At 43.5% G+C, this 21,916-nt stretch overlaps 1 pseudogene; it reads right to left on the bottom strand.

Moving 5' to 3' along the window:
- Window positions 1–17,615: 17,615 nt before the first annotated feature.
- Window positions 17,616–20,311, bottom strand: LOC137847239 (very low-density lipoprotein receptor pseudogene; annotated as a pseudogene).
- Between the last annotated feature and the right edge of the window lie 1,605 nt (window positions 20,312–21,916).

The raw sequence follows: 21,916 nt of genomic DNA, 5'->3' as shown, positions 1-21,916 counted from the left end.
GATTTTCACCTAATTGTTCTAAGGAATCCGGTTGTCTGCATTTTACAAGGTCGCCTGCTTAAGCTTTCTTATCACTGTAAGCATATCTCAATACCACATTCCTTTCCTCTAAACAATGTAACTGCAAAAACATCATTTCTATTCCCACAATTCCCCCTTTTCTTTTTTTATAAACTGTTGATTTTTGCAAAACTTTTTTTTTAAGTGTAATTTGGTAAATATCTTCCTCTTCTTCACTTTCTTTGCTTTCCATTTCCTCTAATATCATCACTTTATCTGAGTAGGGTGGTGGATCCATGGTCATTTGTTTCAGTAGTGCAGTTTCAATTAACCGCTGGACAAGTCCCCTTACACAGGGGATAATGCAACAGCCAATGGCTGTCAAAACTCCTGCTACTACAAAGAAGGATGTAAATATTGACATTACCATCCCTTTTCATTTACCAAACCAAGATTCCAACCATCCTGTGATGGAAGTGTCTGCTCCTGAGTTTTCTAACAATTCACTGGCAAGGGTGGTAAGCCCTTGCAATACTCTAGTTACTGTGCCATCTGGGGCAGTATTGTTAGGGAAGGTAAATTCTCCCAGATACCGGGTAGCACTCACACCCTGCCATGAGAGGCAAGCTGTATGGTTACCTATAGCTGTAGAGAATGCAGAGGGAACCATGATATTGCTATCATGCAAGGAAGGGAACAGCAAAGAGAGAGACTTACAGGCCTCATTTCCCCAGGCAGTCTTTTCTTGGTACAATGCAATCATACATCGCATCCCTTGGGAGTCCTTGGTCCACCCCAATGGGAAGGGCACTATCTGGGCAATCGGTCATCCCGAGGCACAAGCATAGCAATTGCTATGGTTGAGACTCTGGACAGTATATTTGACCCATTCTATCCAGGCATTCACATCCCCATAACCTGTTTCAATCTCAAATGTTTGCCTAAGATCTTTTATTTCTTTAACTGTACTGGGTCTGGCTGGAATGTTAACTTTCCTGGCAGCAGCCCATACAGTGCCGTACTCTGTACTTGTAGCTGGAACAGCAGTGTTATCACACCAGTGTTGTGTCTACTGCTGAGCAGCAGTGGCACAGTATTGGGCCTTTCTCTAACCCTCCTAGGGGATGGGCAAAAGGTGAGGAGAGAAACATCACTAGGGCAGCTGACCTAAACCAATCAAAGGGATATTCCATACCATGTGATGTCACACTCAGCAATAAAAGGTGGAAACAGGAAGAAGAGGGGAGGGGTGGGCTCTCGTTGAGAAGACGTCTGTCCTCCTCTCAACACCGGCTGCGTGCGTTGAGGCCTTGCTTCAAGGACGTGGTCAATCATTGCTCATTTGTGGGAAGTAGAGAGTAAATTCTTTCCTCTGCACTTCCATATAGCTTTCATTTATTTTGTTTGTTTGTTTTCCTCCCTTCTTTTTATTTTCCCTTTTCCCCTCCCTTTTCCCCTTTCCCTTTTTATTCCCCCTTAGGTAAATTGTTTAGTTCATGGTAGTCTTTATTTAATTATTATAATTATTTCCCTTTAATTAAATTATCCTTATCTCAACCCGTGAGTTGTTCTTTGCTTTACTTCTCCCCCTCCTCATCTAAAGGAGGGGGAGTGAGAGAGCGGTTGTGGGGTTTAGCTGCCCAGCACGGTAAAACCACCACATTAACTGTGACAACTGTCGCATTTCAAAGAGGTTCTCCTGTTTTCTTTCCTGTTTTTTCCTTGAGTTTCTCCCTTTCTCTGATGGCAAGAGAGTATCATTCTCTTACAGCTATTCTCAGTCTGGCTGTTGGGTCTCGCCCAGTTACATCTGCTCCGAGACCATAAGTATGGTTTGTAAGGTAGTCAGCCTGATTAACTGTTATAATTATTGGATTACATTGTAGATGCTGACAATTGGGCTGAACTGTTCCTTTAAATATGTTAATTTGTTTCTTTAATCTCATAAAGGAAGCAGTTGAGGTGGGTGTATGTGACCATCCTTTATAATCAGTCGTCCACCATACATCAGCCCATGCTAGTCAAGGGGGTCCTTCAAACATACCTCTAGTCTTAGGTTCAGGACAGAGATATTTGTATTCTTTGCTCAATTGTTGTTGAGCATTTATATCTCCACAAGCTAACACCTCACAAGCCTCAAACATAATAGATTGTGGTTCATAACTCTCTGTCACATTCACCCATGTTTTTACAGGATACCCTGTCTTTGCTATCATCTGGTCAAATCTTTTCCAAGTTTCCACTTGACCAAGGCCTCCTCTGAGGCCTATAATTACCAGAAACAAAATTAATAATTGATTTTTCCCTATCATTATTTTTAAACCTTAGGTTTCCAAGTAATTATCAATACAAAGAATAAGATGTACACTACTACTATAATAAAGCCCTCTTGGGAGCACTTCAATTTCCTATAGGTCTGTCCTTTTTCTCAATCCCAAGTCACACTCATTAGTTACCTGTGAAAATAAAAGGTTAGTTTACAATTGTAGGCTTTTATCCTGCTCAGAGTCTATTACGAGATTTTTATTTTTGATTTTAACTTTCAACAAGTCTTCTGTAGGAACAACTTCCCAGGCGCTAGGGTTGATGGATGCTTTCATTCGAGTATAGTGAGTCCAACCTTTTTCCGCAGTTCTTACAGCTGTTTCAGTGGTTAGTAGTACTTGGAATGGTCCTTCCCATTCAGGCCAGAGTTTTGATTCTCTCCAGGTACATATCAGGACCCAATCTCCTGCATGGAATGAATGTACTGGGAATTCCAAAGGTGGAGTTTGAGCTAACAGTCCATGAACCCTGAGAGATGCTAAGGAAGAAGATCATCCAAGTATATAATCTTTGAGAAAAATATCTTTAGTTTCAAAAATAGGTATCTCACCGTTTCTACCCAGGTACGGTAGTCCAAGCAACATCTCATATGGTGAAACTCCTACATCTTTTCTAGAAGCAGTTCGAATTCTGAGGTAAACACTTTGTCCAGGGAAGCTTAGTCTCTAAAACCAGCTTTGACAGATGTTTCTTTAATGTCTGATTCATTCGCTCCACTTTCCCTGATGAGGAAGGATGCCATGGAGTATGAAATTCCCATTTTATTCCCAAGGTTCTCATTAATCCTTGTAAAATAAATGAAGTAAAATGACTTCCTTAATCTGAGTCTATATTTTCAACAATCCCATATCTAGGGATTATTTGTTCCAGGATTGCCTTTATCACCACACTAGCTGTTGCTGATGCTGAAGGAAAAGCTTCTACCCATCCTGACAAATGATCAGTCAATACCAGCAAGTACTTAAATCTACCTACTTTAGGTAATTCAGTAAAAATCTATTTGGATGATCTGAAAAGGTCGAAGCCCTGGCTCCCATCCGCCCAGAGGCTGTTTCCATAGAGCCTTCTTATACACTCGTTGGCATGTTATGCAACTATTACACACCCGTTGAGCTACAGTATACATGCCTATACATATATATTTTCTTAATACAGCATCACACATTGCCTGGACTCCCCAGTGGCTTCCTTGATGTAGAACAGCTAAAATTTCTCTCATTATTTTTTTGTTTACCATTTCTCTCCCATCAGGGAGAGTCCACCGTCCTTCGGATTCCTTCGCTCCTAATTCCCTAAAGGCTTCTATCTCCTTTTCACTGAATATTTGCTTTTCAGGTGGAGGTTTTATTTCAGGTACAAGAAGCAGCTTTGCTTCTACTTCTAATTGCAAAGCTGCTTCTTTAGCCTTTTCATCTGCAATTCTGTTTCCCCATTCAACTGGGGAGTTTCCTTTTTGATGTCCTTTCACATGCACCACAGAAACCTCCTCTGGTAGTAAAAGACTTTCTAAAATCTGTCTAATTAATTCTTCATGGACCAATTCCTTTCCCTTGATGTTTACTAAGCCCCTTCCTTCCCATATTTTTCCAAATGTATGTACCACCCCATATGCATATCGTGAGTCAGTATATGTAGTTCCCTGTTTCCCTTTTAATAATTTTAATGCTTGATTTAATGCATATAATTCACAGGTTTGAGCTGACCAATTGCTAGGCAGTTTTCCCATTTCTTTGACATTCCCATCCGTTCCTTCAATGATGGCATAACCATTACATCTCTTTCCTTGTACCACCCTAGAAGATCTATAAACAATATTTCCCTTTCCTCTAAGGGCACGTCTTGTAAATCTAAACTTATCTTTGTCTGGTAATTTATTAGATCTAAGCAGTTATGTTCCATATTTATTGGATCCTCAATTCCCTTTGACAAGAAGGAGGCAGGATTCCAAACAGATTCTGTAGTTATAGTTAAATCATCCTTTTCAATTAGTATAGCTTCATAGTTTAGTATTCTGGAGACTATCAGCCACCTTCCTGCTTTCTGAGTGACAATAGTCTTCACTTGGTGAGGGGTAACAACAATAAGTTGTCCTCTCAGGTCAATCTCCTGCTCTCTTCTACTAATAAGGCAGTTGCTGCTACTGCCTGAATGCATTCTGGCCATCCCCAGGGCACGTGGTGGGACCACTCTCATGACTGGAGTGCTGCAATGACTGGCTATAAGCTCTTCAGAAGGGACAGGCAGCACAGAAGGGGTGGTGGTGTGGCTCTCTATATTAGAGAATCTTTCGATGTTCTGGAACTTGAGGCTGGGAATGACAAGGTTGAGTCCCTATGGGTTAGGATCGGCGGGAAGGCCAACAAGGCTAGCATCCTGGTCGGGGTCTGTTATAGACCGCTGAACCAGGATGAGGAGATGGATGAGGAGTTCTACAGGAAGCTGACAGAAGTTGCGAAATCGTCGGCGCTTATACTCGTGGGGGACTTCAACTTCCCTGGCATATCCTGGAAGAACAACACAGCCCAGAGAAAGCAGTCTAGGAGGTTTCTGGAAGATAGCTTCCTGACGCAGCTGGTTAGTGAGCCTACCAGGGGAGGTGCCCCGCTAGACCTTCTCTTCACAAACAGAGAAGGACTGGTGGGAGATGTGGTGGTTGGAAGCTGTCTTGGGCAGAGTGACCATGAAATGGTGGAATTCTCTATTCTTGGCAAGGCCAGGAAGGGGACCAGTAAAACCGCTGTACTAGACTTTCGGAGGGCTGACTTTGAGCTGCTCAGGACACTGGCTGGCAGAGTCCCTTGGGAGGCGGTTCTGAAGGGCAGAGGAGTCCAGGAAGGCTGGGCGCTCTTCAAGAGGGAAATCTTAATGGCACAGGAGCGGTCTGTCCCCATGTGCCCAAAGACGAGCCGGCGTGGAAGAAGACCGGCCTGGCTCAACAGAGAGTTGCAGCTTGAGCTTAGGAGAAAAAAGAGGGTTTATAATCTTTGGAAAAAAGGGCGGGCCACTAGGGAGGACTATAAGGATGTTGTGAGGCTGTGCAGGGACAAAATTAGAAAGGCCAAAGCTCATCTTGAGCTCAATCTGGCTACTGCCGTTAAAGACAACAAAAAATCTTTTTACAAATAAATCAACACAAAAAGGAGGACTAAGGAGAATCTCTATCCTTTACTGGATGCGGGGGGAAACCTTGCTACAAAAGTTGAGGAAAAGGCGGAGGTGCTTAATGGCTTCTTTGCCTCAGTCTTTAGCAGCAATACTGGTTGTTCTCTGGATGCCCAGTACCCTGAGATGGTGGAAGGGGATGGGGAGCAGGATGTGGCCCTCACTATCCACAAGGCAATGGTTGGTGACCTGCTACGGCACTTGGATGTACGCAAGTTGATGGGGCCGGATGGGATCCACCCGAGGATACTGAGAGAGCTGGCAGAGGAGCTGGCCAAGCCACTTACCATTATGTATCAGCAGTCCTGGCTATCGGGGGAGGTCCCAGCTGACTGGCGGCTAGCAAACATGACGCCCATCTACAAGAAGGGCCGGAGGGCAGACCCGGGAAACTACAGGCCTGTCAATTTGACCTCAGTACCAGGGAAGCTCATGGAGCAGATCCTCTTGAGAGTCATCATGTGGCACTTGAAGGGCCAGCAGGCGATCAGGCCCAGTCAGCATGGGTTTATGGAAGGCAGATCCTGCTTGACGAACCTGATCTCCTTCTATGACAAAGTGACGCGCTGGGTGGATGAGGGAAAGGCTGTGGATGTGGTCTACCTTGACTTCAGCAAGGCTTTTGACACCGTCTCCCACAGCATTCTCAAGAAACTGGCTGCTCTTGGCTTGGACTGGCGCACGCTTCGTTGGGTTAGAAACTGGCTGGATAGCCGGGCCCAAAGAGTTGTGGTGAATGGAGTCAAGTCCAGTTGGAGGCCGGTCACTAGTGGCGTCCCCCAGGGCTCGGTGCTGGGGCTGGTCCTCTTTAATATCGTCATCAATGATCTGGATGAGGGTGTTGAGTGCACCCTCAGTAAGTTTGCAGATGACACCAAGTTAGGTGCGTGTGTCGATCTGCCCGAGGGTAGGAAGGCTCTGCAGGAGGATCTGGATAGGCTGGACCGATGGGCTGAGGTCAACTGCATGAAATTCACCAAGGCCAAGTGCCGGGTCCTGCACCTGGGGCGCAATAACCCCAAGCAGAGCTACAGGCTGGGAGACGAATGGTTGGAGAGCTGCCAGGCAGAGAAGGACCTGGGAGTGATGGTGGACAGTCGGCTGAATATGAGCCAGCAGTGTGCTCAGGTGGCCAAGAAGGCCAACGGCATCCTGGCTTGTATCAGAAACAGTGTGGCCAGCAGGACTAGGGAGGTGATCGTCCCCCTGTACTCGGCTCTGGTGAGGCCGCACCTCGAGTACTGTGTTCAGTTTTGGGCCCCTCGCTACAAGAAGGACATCGAGGTGCTCGAACGAGTCCAGAGAAGGGCGACGAAGCTGGTGAGGGGCCTGGAGAACAAGTCCTACGAGGAGCGGCTGAAGGAGCTGGGCTTGTTCAGCCTGGAGAAAAGGAGGCTCAGGGGTGACCTTATTGCTCTTTACAGATACCTTAAAGGAGGCTGTAGTGAGTTGGGGGTTGGTCTGTTCTCCCACGTGCCTGGTGACAGGACGAGGGGGAATGGGCTAAAGTTGCACCAGGGGAGTTTTAGGTTGGATATTAGGAAGAACTTCTTTACCGAAATGGTTGTTAGACATTGGAACAGGCTGCCCAGGGAAGTGGTGGAGTCACCATCCCTGGAAGTCTTTAAAAGACGTTTAGATGTATAGCTTAGGGATATGGTTTAGTGGGGACTGTTAGTGTAGGTCAGAGGTTGGACTCGATGATCTTGAGGTCTCTTCCAAACTAAGAATTCTGTGATTCTGTGATTTTCTGTTAATAATTTCATTACGACTGTTATTCCTTTTTCGCAGGTCTTCAATTGTAATACTAATTTGACAATTAAATCTTTCCGTAATATATTGGTCCCTGCTTCAGGTACATATAACAATTGCCTGGTGACAGTTTTAGTTCCCCAAGATAATTCAGTGGTTTCAAAAGTGACACTGCCTTACCAAATCCTTCTACCCCTATTACTCGTAGAGTATTATTAGTTAAATTGAGTCCCGATATTATATAATCTAAAGAGGATCTGGCTGTTCCTGTATCTACTAAAAATACAACCTCTTCTTTATTAGGTCCCACTTCTAAATTTATCAAGGGCTCTGGGTGGGACCACTGTTCAAAGAACCCCTGACCCCCCATTCAGAGTTTATGATGGTAAACAATGTTTCTTCCCTTTTCCATTCAGGACATTCTTGTTTAAAATGTCCTGTTTTCCCGCATTTATAACATCCTTCCTGTGCCTGCAGTGGCTGAGGAGGCAGTGGCCACTTCGATTTCACATTCCTGTTCCCTTTTTCTTCTTGATTCCATCCCAAACCTTGTTTTTCTTGCCCTATTCTCTGCCCCACCACTTGATTCACTGTGGAGATCATCATTTTCGTCTTTTGTTTCTGCTTTTCATCTTCCCTTCTAACATACACTTTCTGCGCTTCCCTCAAAAGTCTTTCTAATGGTGGTTCATTCCACCCCTCCAATTTCTGAAGTTTCCTTTGTATGTCCGGCCACGCTTTCATCACAAAATTAATCTTCAAAAGCCCCTGCGCTACAGGGTCATCAGGATTCATTCCTGAATACTTTCAAATCCTGTCCCTGAGCCTTTCCAAGAAATCACTTGGAGTTTCATCTTTACTCTGCTGAACCTCAAAGGCTTTAATAAAATTCTGAGATTTAGGTACTGCTTCTCTAATTCCTATAAGTACCGTTTCTCTCAAGTCTCTCATATTAACCCTATTGTTATAAATGAGGTCTCAACTCAATCTGAATTTTGTAATATTTATAAAACAAATATTTCTAAAAGCTATAAAAGGCAAGTAAACAGCGCTGGGTGTGCGGGGAGTCTATGCTCCACCAACACGCACACACAAACATCAAACATTCGAAATATAGAGAACATTGCTTTACACACTAAACCCGAGTATGCCTATACATACATACAATCAGGAAAGGTAACAAACAATCCTCTAAGTTCCATGACTTAACAGTCTCCATTTTCCATCCCTTTTCTTGATTACAAACAAGTCTCCATTTTCCATTGCTTTTGAATATGTCTTGCTTTAAGTTGTCAAGCAGCTCAGTCTTTGGCCCTTATGTATCCTAATCTTCCCGGACTGAAGAAAAACATATCAGTGTCCTTTTCAAGGCCAATAGGGCCTGGGTCAAAAGGCACGTTCAGGTCAAAAGGGGGTGTAACAGCAAAAGCCTGCAATGGCTGTAGCGGAGGGGTCAATGGCGTAGCAGTTGGATCAGTAAAGGAGCCCGCAGCTCCCTCATTATCTGGCAAACCACACATTTCCAACTGTGGTCCCACATGGCTCTTTAAGGCCTCAGAGATTGCTTGCCAGGTGCTTGTTGTTTTTTTTTGCCCGTAATTCTGCGCGCGAAGATCCAGACGAAGACCACGGAGTCGTAAGTGTTTGCGTATGCCATTCGGTTGGGTATGGTGCGGTTGCCAGTGTTTGTGTGTGTGAGAGTGTAACTGAGACTTCTAAAGTCAGCACGGAGGTCTTTTCGTTTTCTCACCGGTTCCAATCTCCTGTGGGGGGCTTGGCCAGTGAAGGGAGTGATTCTATAGAAGTGGTTCCTATAGGATTCAGGGATACGTGGGTGGGTGATAGGTCCTAAACCCCCTGTAAGACACTCTCACTGGGGGCAACCAAGGGCTGTGGGGAATTGCCATAAGCAAAATTCCTAGATGGGTCAGATAAAATCGAAGACCAAGGACCAGGAAGGGAGTGAAATACCAGATATACCACCAGAAAGTCCATTAGGAATAATGATTAGAAATTGGAACAATAGGGGCCCCAGAAAATTAAAGAGTAAATTAAAAATGATCCAGTATTATATGATAGAATGACCAAAAGAACCCTTAAGACCCCATGTATTTTGATTGATATTTGGGTCCACGGAGGACAGGGTCTGTCAGGCTTTGAACATTAATGTTAACAGTAGAATACCCGTGGATCCGGAAGAGAGCAAGTATGCTGTAGCTGAAACATTGGAATTAGAAATTAGAGAGCAATTGATTAAGAATGAATATGTGCTACATTTGCGATGTGCTGTGCCTGTGCTGTGCTTAGACCTCCAGATAACAGGAGCCCCTTGGACACCGAGAACCAGATCAAAATAACCTCATGATTCGGACTTTAACCAAGGGGTCTGAGATAAGGAGGACTGTTCACAAAGGGACAGGTTATGCATATGTATAGGAGCTATTTTATTACAATGACAATTACAATGGCGGGCGTCCTGCAAGCAGGAGCACACAGTAAAAGTTTATCATAACCCTATATTCCCTATAACCCGACACATGATTTCTCCCCTGTTTCCTCTTTGGCTGAGTACTACAGGTCCACAACCTACTCAACTCACTTCTAAATCATCTATGTACAATTTTATTTGACCAACCGTTAATTTCTCCTTTTCTTTTTGTCCTGGTTTCAGTTAGAACAGAATTAATTTTCTTCCTAGTAGCTGGTGGAATGCTGTGTTTTGGCTTAGGATGAGAAGAGTGCTGATAACACCCTGATGTTTTAATTGTTGCAGAGCAGTGCTTATACTAAGCCAAGGACATCTCAGTTTCTTGCTCTGTCCTGCCAACGGGCAGGCTGGGGGTGCAGTAAGAGCTGGGAGGGGACAGACCCAGGACAGGTGACCCAAACTAGCCAAAGGGGTATTCCATACCATCTGAAGTCATGCTAAACAATATATAGGGGTGGCTAGCCGGGGGAGGCAGCCGGACTGCTCGGGGTTAGGCTGAGCATCGGTCAGCGGGTGGTGAGCAATTGCATTGTGCATCACTTGTTTGTACATATTATTAGTGGTAGTACTATTGTCATCATTGTATTATTATTATTATTATTATTGTTATTATTATTTTCCTGTCTTATTAAACTGTCTTTATCTCAACTCACGGGCTTCACTTTCCATTTCTCTCCCCCGTCCCAGAGAGGGAGGGGGGAGGGTGAGCGAACGGCTGCGTGGTGTTTAGCTGCCAGCCGGGTTAAACCACGACACCTCTTTTATTTTTTTTTTCTTTTTTCCTTTTTCTTTCATGACTAGACGGCCCGTGATTTTTGTTTTTACTGACTTCATGCTCATCCTGTTTTTCTTAGCTATCCTCCTTATTTTGGGGCAGTGGGACCTTCCCCTTATCTGCTTAACAAAGTCCCCACTGCTATGCTGCACAATCACTTTTGAATATGCAAGGTTAGTGGAATTTTCCATTGCAAAATCACAACTTTGTTTCTCACAGTGATGAATGACAACAAAATGGTTGTTATAAATGAAGTCTCAACTCAATCTGAATTTAGTAATATTCATAAAAGAAATATTTATAAAAGGTATAAAATGCAAGTAAACAGTGCTGGGTGTGTGGGGAATCTACGCTCCACCAACACGCACACACAAACATCAAACATTCGAAATATAGAGAACATTGCTTTACACGCTAAACCCGAGTATGCCTATACATACATACAATCAGGAAAGGTAACAAACAATCCTCTAAGTTCCATGACTTAACAGTCTCCATTTTCCATCCCTTTTCTTGACTACAAACAAGTCTCCATTTTCCATTGCTTTTGAACAATATGTCATATGTCTTGCTTTAAGTTGTCAAGCAACTCAGCCTTCGGGCCTTATGCATCCTGTTTTTCCCAGATCAAAGAAAAACATATCCATCTCCTTTTCAAGGCCAATGAGGCCTGGGTCAAAAGGCACGTTCAGGTCAAAAGGGGGCGTAACAGCAAAAGCCTGCGATGGCTGTAGTGGTGGGGGGGGGGCGATGGCGTAGCAGTCAGATCAGTAAACGAGCCCGCAGCTCCCTCATTGTCTGGTAAACCACATGTTTCTGACTGTGGTTGAACATGGCTCTTTAAGGCCTCAGAGATTGCTCGCCAGGTGCCGAGCAATCCCACTGCAACCTTGTCATTTTTAGTTGCAGAGTCCCACACCTTGACCTCAGTTTGGTCCCATGTTTCAGGATCACAAACTCCCTGATTGTTAATAAGGAGAATAAGCTGTAAGGTTACCAGGACAGTCTTTGTTTCTAAGGACGTATGATTCCCCATAATGCGCAACTGCTTACCAGCGAGGGGCAGTTGTGTGCGTGGGTCCACTTCTCTCAGCTTGAGCTTCTTCCCAGCTCCGGTGCGCCCATTTCCAGTGACTTTCTGTATGAGCTTCTCTGAGCGGTTTGCTGAGTTTGGCCGAACCTATCTTTGTGAGGCAATCAATGTGCCTGTTCCCGTCCTCGTCTCCGTTCTGCTAGCCTGTTTCTTTTCATTCCTTCTCTCTGCCTCCCCATTGGTGACATAACTTCATTACATCGTGTTGCCTTCTTTTTTATCTTGAGGGCAGGCTCCCCTCTTATACCTTTCTCCCTACAGCAGTTCTTTTCAAAACAACTTTTCATTGGTCAAACTACTTTGCATATAACAGCAACAGCAAACACCCAGAAACTTCTATGCCTTAACAGCTGGAGAGCAAGCAACCCAGCTGGAGAACAAGAAACAGGAGACTGCATGGAGTCTCCTGAATCACCCTTCTTTGTTCCCTCTAAACTTTTTTACATTCCTGATGGCCTCATCCTTAAGAGTCTGATGTTATCACCAACCATCAGGCTTTCCGACCCCCATGGCCACACTCCCACATCTCCCCCTTCTTTATTAACATCAACAATTTTCTCGATACAAATTACCACTCCATATATAACAGGGTCTTTCATTATTTGTGGTTAACTGTAAGGTAAAAATCACTGTAAAGCCACTAGAGATTGTTTTGGCCTCTACTATTCACACCAATCAGTGACATTTTGACAGTATCTTACTCTGGTTTAACAAACATACTCTTTCTATTGATGAAACTGTGGTTAGAAGAGCATGTGTTTGCAGGCAGGAGGATGAAGTACAAACAACATGGTAATTTATTAAATGTTTTCCCTTAACAAGAGTTAGAAAGGGATGGGGCAAGTACATTTGCAGCTAGCACACATTACACTTGTTATATATGAAGTGGTAATTTGTGTCAGAAAAATGGTTGATATTAATAAAGAAGGGGGAGATGTGGGAGTGTGGCGATGGGGTCGACAAGCCCTGCGGTTGGTGATAAATCAGACTCTTAACGATGAGGTCATCAGGAATGGAAAGAGTTTAGAGGAAACAAAGAAGGGTGATTGAGGCTGTTACATATACAAATATGTAACAGCAATGTTCTATATATATTTGGAAAGTTCGACGGGTGCGTGTGCGTGTTGGTAGAGCATAGACTCCCCGCGTGCCCAGTGCTGTTTACTTGCCTTTTATAAATATTCTTTTATGTTACTAAATTCAGAGTGAGTTGAGACTTATGTGTATAACACACTTATTTGCTAGCATATTTTTATGTTGTTTCTGTCAATAAGTATTGGACTGACAGGAGTATGCTGTTTGGTTTGCATCTCTATGGTGGCACGTGCAAAACCTTTTAGAATCACTGAGACGTATCCAGCATCCACATTCAGATATAATTCAAATCAAGTACTGTAAACAAGAGTTAGATTAGCATCCTCTAGAAAAGTTTTTTTTGCATAGAGGACCTATGATATACATCATATACAACCTTTCTCCTTGATGTGTTTCTAGAGAAGCCACAGAGAAAGGCATACCACTTTAAGTGCTTATGTGGAGTCTTATAAATGCTGTTAAGACCCACCTTTCTGTTAAGGTCTGTGATTTCTCTGATTCACTCATGCAGTGAGATTTTTTCTTAAATGTAACAAGAACATCTGTATGTCTTCATAAGTGTTTATATTTATACCGATTTTTGGAAGGCAGTGCTAGTTTGAGTAGCCATGAGTTCCTGAGCCCAGACGCTCTTTTACACACCTTTGTTCTCTCCTTGTCATCAAACTGGTTGATGTTGTTTGTTCAGCTACATGGTGAGAACAGAGCCAGCTTAAAGATAAGCAGGGCAAAGTGAGGAATGCTGAACTTGTTTTAGCAGCGCTGCCACCATATTGCAAAGGATGTAGTCTAACAATACAGCCATCCCAACGTAATAGCAGACTGCTGCCAAAAAGGCTAGCTTTCTGCTTCCAGACATGCTCTCCTTCTGCTTCCCTTGTACAAGTTCTGGTGTTTGACACCATCGTGAGATGATTCAGAACTAATTGACAGAAAAAATAAACCTACAAAAAACAGGAATAGTTTTCTGGTGGCAAGGTATGGGTTTGGACTACAAAGCCATGAGGCATGTCTGGTCCTTCAGGAGCTTCTCTTAGCCACTTAATCGTCTCATTAAATTGCATTACTGTATCCCAGCTATGAGTTTCATTAGTCAGTTTGGCTTTATCACAGTCATATAACTTTGGATCAAACATAATAATTTTCCTGTGAGATATTTATCAAATCTTTTTAATGGACCAGGAAAAAATATTAAAACATATAATTTCATTATATAAATTTCCATATTCATCTAAATTAAACGGATTTGGGGGCAGCTTGCCCCACTGGTTCATGCAGAAAGGCATACAGAGCTGTATTTCAGACTTGTATTTTGTGTGACTTCAGGAAGTCATTAGCTGTATTAATTTAACATTAAGTGACTTATGTCTATAGGTCTTTGAAAATGTTATTTAGATTTTTTTCTTTGGAAGTTTATTCTCTTACTGCTATTGATACTAAAAGAAAAAATATAGTTTGGATTAATTTGGGGCTTGATCTTGTGAAGGACTCAATTGTCAAAGCTTTAAAAATTATTTGACTTTTCTGGGAATGCTCAGCATCTATCAGAATAAAGCTTTAGAGCTTAATCTTGTTAAACTCAGGCATTATTGCCACTGTCTTTACTTAACTCATCATTTTCCTTAGAACTTTTCTGTCAGGATATTTTGCCATGACCTTGCACAGTGCTATTCATTTCTACAAATCCTCATCAACATACACAAAAGAGATTGTTCTCATGGTCTCATACTGAGAGTTAGCTCATCTCACAGTGCTTAGTGGATGTAGGGGATTGGAAGTAGCCTATTTAAGACCGCTTCATTAGGAGAATGAAAGACAACCTAAAAGAAAAAAAAAATTAGGGCAACGCTCCTGAATCAACAAATGTCATTATTGCTGTTCCACCATAGGAGGCTTTAACAAGCAACTGCCATTTCCTAATGAAGAGACTGTAAAAAATAAACAGGGAAATAATTATCAGTAAAAAGATGTTCTATTCATGATGTTTTGTTTTTAAAAACTGAGTCTGAAACATCTAAAGGAAATTTATACAGAAATCTACATTAGCAAGAAACTGCTATCAATTCATTTCTAAGATGTTGAATAAGGAAAAAATTTATAATGAACTTAGAAAGCCTCGATTTTTCTTTGCAGTAGAGAGGACCACACTGCACAGTTTGCTCTACACACTCATTCGGAATTAGTTCATAATTTTATATATTAATAAACTTCATCATTATGCATCAAAAGTAATTTTAAAGTAACCAAAGTTAAAATATTTTGGGCAAAATGTTAGATTCTCTTATTCAAAACGCAAGAATTTTAGTATAGGAAAGCAAACACATAATCTTATTTTTTCTAAAAGTTCATAGAATTATAGAATATCCTGAGTTGGAAGGAACCTACAAGGATCATTGAGTCCAACTCGTGGGTCCCCAAAGGACCACCCAAAAATCAGACAATGTCGTCTGAGGTCATTGTCCAAACACTTCTTGAACTCTGGCAGGCTCAGTGCCACGACCATTTCCCTGGGGAGACTATTCCAGTGCACAACCACTGTCTCAGTGAAGAACCTTTTCCTGATATCCAGCCTGTCGTTTGCAGATGACACCAAGTTGAGGGGAAGGGTCAATCTGCCAGAGGGTAGGAAGGCCCTGCAGAGGGACCTGGACAGGTTGGATCGATGGACATTGGCCAATAGCATGAGGTTCAACGTGGCTAAGTGCCGGGCCCTGCGCTTTGGCAACAACAACCCCATGCAACCCTACAGGCTTGGGGCAGAGTGGCTAGAAAGCTCTGCAGAGGAAAAGGATCTTTGGGTGCTGATTGATGCTCGCCTGTGTTATGAATGAAGTCTCAACTCTGAATTCTTCCTCTCCGGGTCTTAACAATACATTCACTACAATTCTGAGACCAATAGCATGTAATTAGGAGAGGTCCGGTAAAGGCCGTGTTACCCGGCGGTTATTACCCTAAGGGGTTGCAACCCTTGGTAAACCTTCTTGAGCCGCGGTACTGGTCCCTTTTCCGGTCTTGCCCTCTCCCTGATGCTTCTTAGGAAATGGTCCAGGCTTACACACCCGATGGTTCTCCTATTTGCGTTCAATTTTTCCACGAGTTAGTGGGGGCTCGCTTCAAAGCAGATAACCAATCATCTAGGTAAATTTTCCCACCTATTATTTTAAATTTTCAGGTAATTCAAGATGTTGCGGGTATCTCTACTGGAGGTGGCACTCCCCCTATGGGATTTTGGGGTCCCCAAATCCTTCTATTAGGGCCTTTTTATGAGTTTCCAATGATTGCTAATATTCTAATCAATACAAGATTTAATATACATACAATTAGCATCCAAAGGGTAGGTATGCCCTGATATACTTCAAGTTCTTTTAAGCTTAACTTTCAGATCTCCAGGAGTAGACTCAACCTTCCAGGTTCCTGTTATGGGTCCCTTTACTCGCGATGCATGCGTCCACCCCTTTTCCACCGTTCTTATAGCCGTCTCTTTTGTAGTTCAGTAAAGTCCACCTGTATTCTCTCAAATGGTCGATATGCAATCCTTCCTCCAGCAGGTGCTTTCCTAATCGCCTTCTTATTTACCTTTTGACATGTTAAGCATCCTTGGACGGTTTGTTTGGCTATCTCATATATTCCTACACACCCATAAAATTTTAGAAATTGATCACTCAATGCTTTTCTTCCCCAGTGGGTTTGTAGGTGTAGCCGTAAAAGTACACGCCTAGTTTGTTCCTTTGGCAGTATTTCTCTTCCATCAGGCAGAATCCATTTTCCTTCTTTCAGTTCTGCCCCTATGGTCTTTATAATTTTTATTTCTGCTTCTGTATACTTTTTCTCTTGTGTCCCTTTTCCGTTATCTGTTTCTTGTAGGGTTAGGACTACATCATGCTTCCTAAGAGCTGCTTCCCTAGCTTCTCTATCCACTAGGTTATTCCCTCTTATGTGGAAGCCAGTTCCCTTTTGATGGCCTCTGATATGTACCACAGCAATCTCCCTAGGTCCTCTCAATGCCTGCAATCTTTGAGTAACTAAAGTTTGGTGAATCAGCCCTTTTCCCTGTGTGCCTATGAGTCCCCTTTCTTCCCAAATTTTCCCAAATGTGTGGACTATTCCATAAGCATATTTAGAGTCTGTATAAATAGTGCCACTTTTCCCTTTCAATAGTTCTAGGGCTTGCAATAATGCATAAAGTTCACACGCTTGAGCAGACCAGGCAGCGCTGAGTGGTCCCGATTCTATTAGGACCATATCCCCATTTACGATGGCATACCCTGATCTTCTTTTTCCATCTACTACTTTGGATGATCCATCAATAAATAATTTTTCCCCTGTTTCTAATTCTGTCTCCTCGAGATCGGGTCAGATTTTGGTTTGCAATTCAATCACTTCCATGCAGTTACGTTGTAGTTCTGTTAGGGGTTCCCCATATAGAAATTGTGCAGGACTCTGTGCAGCAGTTACTTTTAGTTCTAAATCAGGGGAGTCAATCAAGATGGCCTCATACTTCAGCATCCTACTATCAGTTAACCATTTTTCAGCCTTTTTCTGGAGTACTCCCCTAACATTATGTGGAGTATATATCTTCAGAGGTGCCCTAAAAGTGACTTTTCTAGCTTCCTCAATCAGTAAGGTAGTAGCCACAACTGCCTGTAAGCACACCAGCCACCCCCTACTCACAGGGTGTTGCAGGAAGCACGGCTGAAAGCACGACAGACACCAGCAGAGTCAGATCATGCTCCATTTTATTGCCCAAATAGCCTAACTTTTATAGAGAACTTAACAGGGGTGGACAGTGTTTCACACAAGATTATTGGTCAAAAGCACTCAGACAAACAACTATAAGAAAACAACCCCACCTGCAAGAAAACAACCCCTTGTGATTAGCAGTCACATAGACCTTGTCCTTGAAGCCAGCTACTGGTAACAATATTTTTCTGACTTCCTCAATTGGGCAATGTGGGAACACTGTCATGGGAACTTCTCATAGTTGCCCTGGTAGCTTGGTTTGCTCAGCTACAGCAAGCCATGGGATTTTTGCTGTTTCAAGAAATCCCTCAACAATTCCCCCTTCTTCTTTTGAGCAAACCAAGCCCAACACAGCAGTTTTACAAGTAACTCTTTAGCTATACTTACAACACACAACGATGATTACCACCACCATAAACCAAATCCTTAATCCCCTTGTGACTAAACCCAGCAACCATCTACACTTTGTTTCAAACAAGTCAGTGAACCATTGATTGAAAGGATTGATACCATATTGAATCTTTCTAATCTGCTCTTTCAGGAAAGTAATGGATTTGTGAATTGACTCATTATGATCAGAAAGGTTTAAACAGTACATTCCCTTAAAGTCCTCACACCCATTCCTTTGAGCCAAAAGCAAGATGTCAATAGCAGCTTGATCCTGTAAAAGCAGATGTCGCAGACTATTTTGATCTGGTAACATCTCCTCAAGTATCTCTGTCGTGGCATAGGCTTGCCTCTTGGCCCAGCATACCAATTTTTCTAAGTTGTTACGTGCGGCCGCAGATGCCACTCCAGGCACTGAAATTGCTAATGCCGCTCTAGCTGCAACCCCACACAATTCAACATTATCATTGCAATCCGGTGCAAGCAATGCCCATTTATGTCTGGTGATCTCACGCAACTGTAACAAGCTAGGAGCAAATACAATGAGTTTATCTAAGTAACATGGACATCTGATAGCATTTGCAGGGATACCTTGCCAGGCCCCATCCCCACAAATCAGAAGCACATCAGGAGGTAAGGCCAAAGCTGCACAATTGTTCCAAACACTGTAGTTGTTACCCCTTGTCTCCGTGCCATAAACCCCTAAACCCTACTTAGCAGCGTCATTGTAATCACAGGTGTTATTTGTGTTTTTGTACCGGTATGGCTCTTTCCCGGTTCCTGTAGCAGGATTCATCTGATAGCCACGGCTACGTTCACATTTGTAGCCACCTTTCAGGTTGATACAGATTTGACTACAGATACCAGGGTTTTGACATTCATCAAAGTCTCCACAGTTTCTCTTGTCTACAAACTCAAACCCAGCTGGACAGTCACATTCATTTATGTTGCATTCCTTCAGGGGCTCATCACCCCAGTCCTTGCAGTCTCTCTGCTGGTTACACACTTTATTGATATCTATGCATTCTCCACTTCTGCACTTGAATTTGCCAGGTCCAGAGCACTGAATAACATTGTTACAGTTTGCTTCATCAGTGCCATCCAGACAGTCTCTCACACCACTGCACTGCCTACTCCTATGAACACAGTTCCCATCTTCACATCTGAACTGGTCTGGCCTGCCGGTCTGAGAAGGGCAGTTAATTTCATCACTTCCATCCTTGCAATCAGGATCTCTGTCACAGTCTTTTTGACCTGAGCCGCACTGCACCTCACTCACATAACACTTCACCAGAGGTGCAGGCTGGTGGCCACACTGCTCCAAAGATTCATCCGAGTGGTTGGTGCAGTCACCTTGACCATTGCAGACAAAGCTTTTGGAAATACATTGTCCACTACTGCATGTGGACTCTGCTGCACTACAAGTCACATTGCCACAATTCTCTTCATCTTCTCCACTGTCACAGTCTCTTTCACCATCACATTTCCACGACACTGGGATACACTGGGTCGACTGAGGACCACAGCTGATTTCATTTACCCGGCATGTTCTCATATGACACAGCTCAGCACTCTCGTCAGACCCATCTTCACAATCCGGATCCCCATCACACTGCCATCTGTTTGGCACACACTGACCACTGTTGCACACAAAGTCAGATTCAGCACACGTCTTCTTCACACAAGCACTCTCATCACTGCCATCTGAGCAGTCTTCATCACCATCACATTTCCAGAGTAAAGGAATACAGCGTCCATTACTACATGGGAACTGGGATTCTTCACATTTTGCTCTAGCACTGTCGGCAGCAGTGCACAGGCAGGTGAGGGCGAGCAGCAGGCAGAAAGCCCCACAGCGTGGCAGCGCCTGCCGCCACCCTGCACCTGTGTCACGTATGCTACTCCTATTACCCATGCTGTTAGTGTCAGTGGCATCCTCCTGGTACCGTTTCTGTCTTTGTCGCCCCTTACTCTCCCCCTTTTCTTTTTGCCACTGACCATTCACCACAAATGGATGAGACACATGATTACTAGTTAGGAAAGAGAGTGTAACGTCTGCTATACGGCTGCAGGCTGTGCCAGCTGCAACCTTAGAAGCTGTTTGTGAACGAGCCTGCCAGTGGGCATTTGGCAGTGTAATCTGCGCCTCTGCACTCCTGCCCCACAATAGAGCTAAATTGTCACTAGTAATCCGTAGAATGTGGCAACCCCACGGAATGTTATCCAGAAACATAGTTATAACACTGATCTGGGGATGAATAGTCTTTTTTGCATTGCAAGATAAACCTCTTATAACAAGAATGCCAGAGAGAAGCAGCACAGCCGCCGCTGCCTCCATGGTCACGTCAGACGGGCTGCAGGGTCCTGATGTCCGTCCCTCTGCTCTGTGCCGACTCGCCACATGGTGAGGGTCGGCTGCCGTTGTCCACTGACGCCTCTGGTCTCCCGTAGCAACTCGATCTCGGATGTCCCGCATCGCACCGCGATTACTTCAATTTCATGCGATTACTACAAATTTCCCGCCTCTCCGCGATTCCTTTTTCCGCGTCCCCCCGCGATTCCTTGTCCCACCGCAATTCCTTTTTCCACGTCCCACCGCGATTCCGCGTCCCACTGTGATTCCGTTTTCCGCGTCCCACCGCGATTCCGCATCCCGTTTCTCACCCCGAGGCCGTTTTGCTGTTTCAAGAAATCCCTCAACAGTTTTTGGCTGAATCTGTAGGAAAATCCATTCCAGAACTTGAAAATTCTGCCCTATCATTCCACACTTGCCATCACCTGTGTCACTTAGACTACTCCTATTACCCATGCTGTTAGTGTCAGTGGCATCCTCCTGGTACCGTTTCTGTCTTTGTTGCCCCTTACTCTCCCCCTTTTCTTTTTGCCACTGACCAATCACCACAAATGGATGAGACAAATGATTGCTAATTAGGAAGGAGAGTGCAACGTCTGCAAGTAGTGCCAGTTGCAACCTTAGAAACTATTTGTGGAAGAGCCTGACGTCGGTCATTCGTTAATGTAATCTGCTGCTCTGCACTGCTGCCTCGCAATAAAGGCAGTAATATAGCTAAATCGTCATTAGTAACCCGTATAATGCTATCCAGGAACATTTGTGTATTTGTCAAATTATGTAACATTGTAGTTACATCACTTTTCTGTGGATGAATACTAGAGTCAGATATTTTCCATTCCAAGTATAGCCGTGGATGTTTCTGTTGAACCTTCTCTGGGGCTATCTTCAACCCTTTTGCTTCCAAAGTATCCCGAATAAACTTTAAATCAGAATCCTGGAAGCACTGTGACCTACCAAACTGAATGTTAAACATATAATGGAAAGTAAATAGCCTGGGATTTGTGAGAAACACTCCGTAGCCAATAACTTAGGCTCAGGCGAGGATCTCAGTGAAGTAGTAATTTATTCGCGATTGCAATGGCGGGCGCCCCACAGGCAGGAGAGAGCGCATCTACTAGTTCCAAAACACAGTTTATATACCTTTTGATGGCAGGACCCTCCACTGTTTCCCCACCGAGTGGGTAATCCAGGTTCACAATCTATCTGATGCTTCACAAACAATGCATGGCCTTCAGTTGCCGGCCTGTTAAATTTCAAATTTCTTTTGACATTTTTACTGTTTGAAGTGGTAATGTTTCTTCACTTATCTGACTTGACTTGACACCGTGATTTTCACCTAATTGTCCTAAGGAGTCTGGTTGTCTGCATTTCACTAGGTCGCCTGCTAAACTTTCTTATCACTGTAAGCATATCTCAGTACCACATTCCCTCCTTCTAAACAATGTAACTCTGCAAAAACAACATTTCTATTCCCACAATTCCCCCCTTTTCTTTTTTTATAAACTGTTGATTTTTGCAAAACCTTTCTCTAAGGTGCAATTTGATAGACTTCTTCTTCTTTGCTTTCTTTGCTTTCCATCTCCTCATTATCTCCTTATCTGAGTAAGGTGGTAGCTCCATGGTCATTTGTTGCAATAGTGCGGTTTCAGTTAACCACTGTACTAGTCCTCTTACACAGGGGATAATGCAGCAACCAATGGCTGTCAAAACTCCTACAACTACGATCAAGGATGTAAATATGCCTAC

This window comes from Anas acuta, chromosome W (genome assembly GCF_963932015.1).
Source record: "Anas acuta chromosome W, bAnaAcu1.1, whole genome shotgun sequence".
NCBI classification, from domain to species: Eukaryota; Metazoa; Chordata; class Aves; order Anseriformes; family Anatidae; genus Anas; species Anas acuta.
This window is presented reverse-complemented; position numbering and strand designations above follow the sequence as displayed.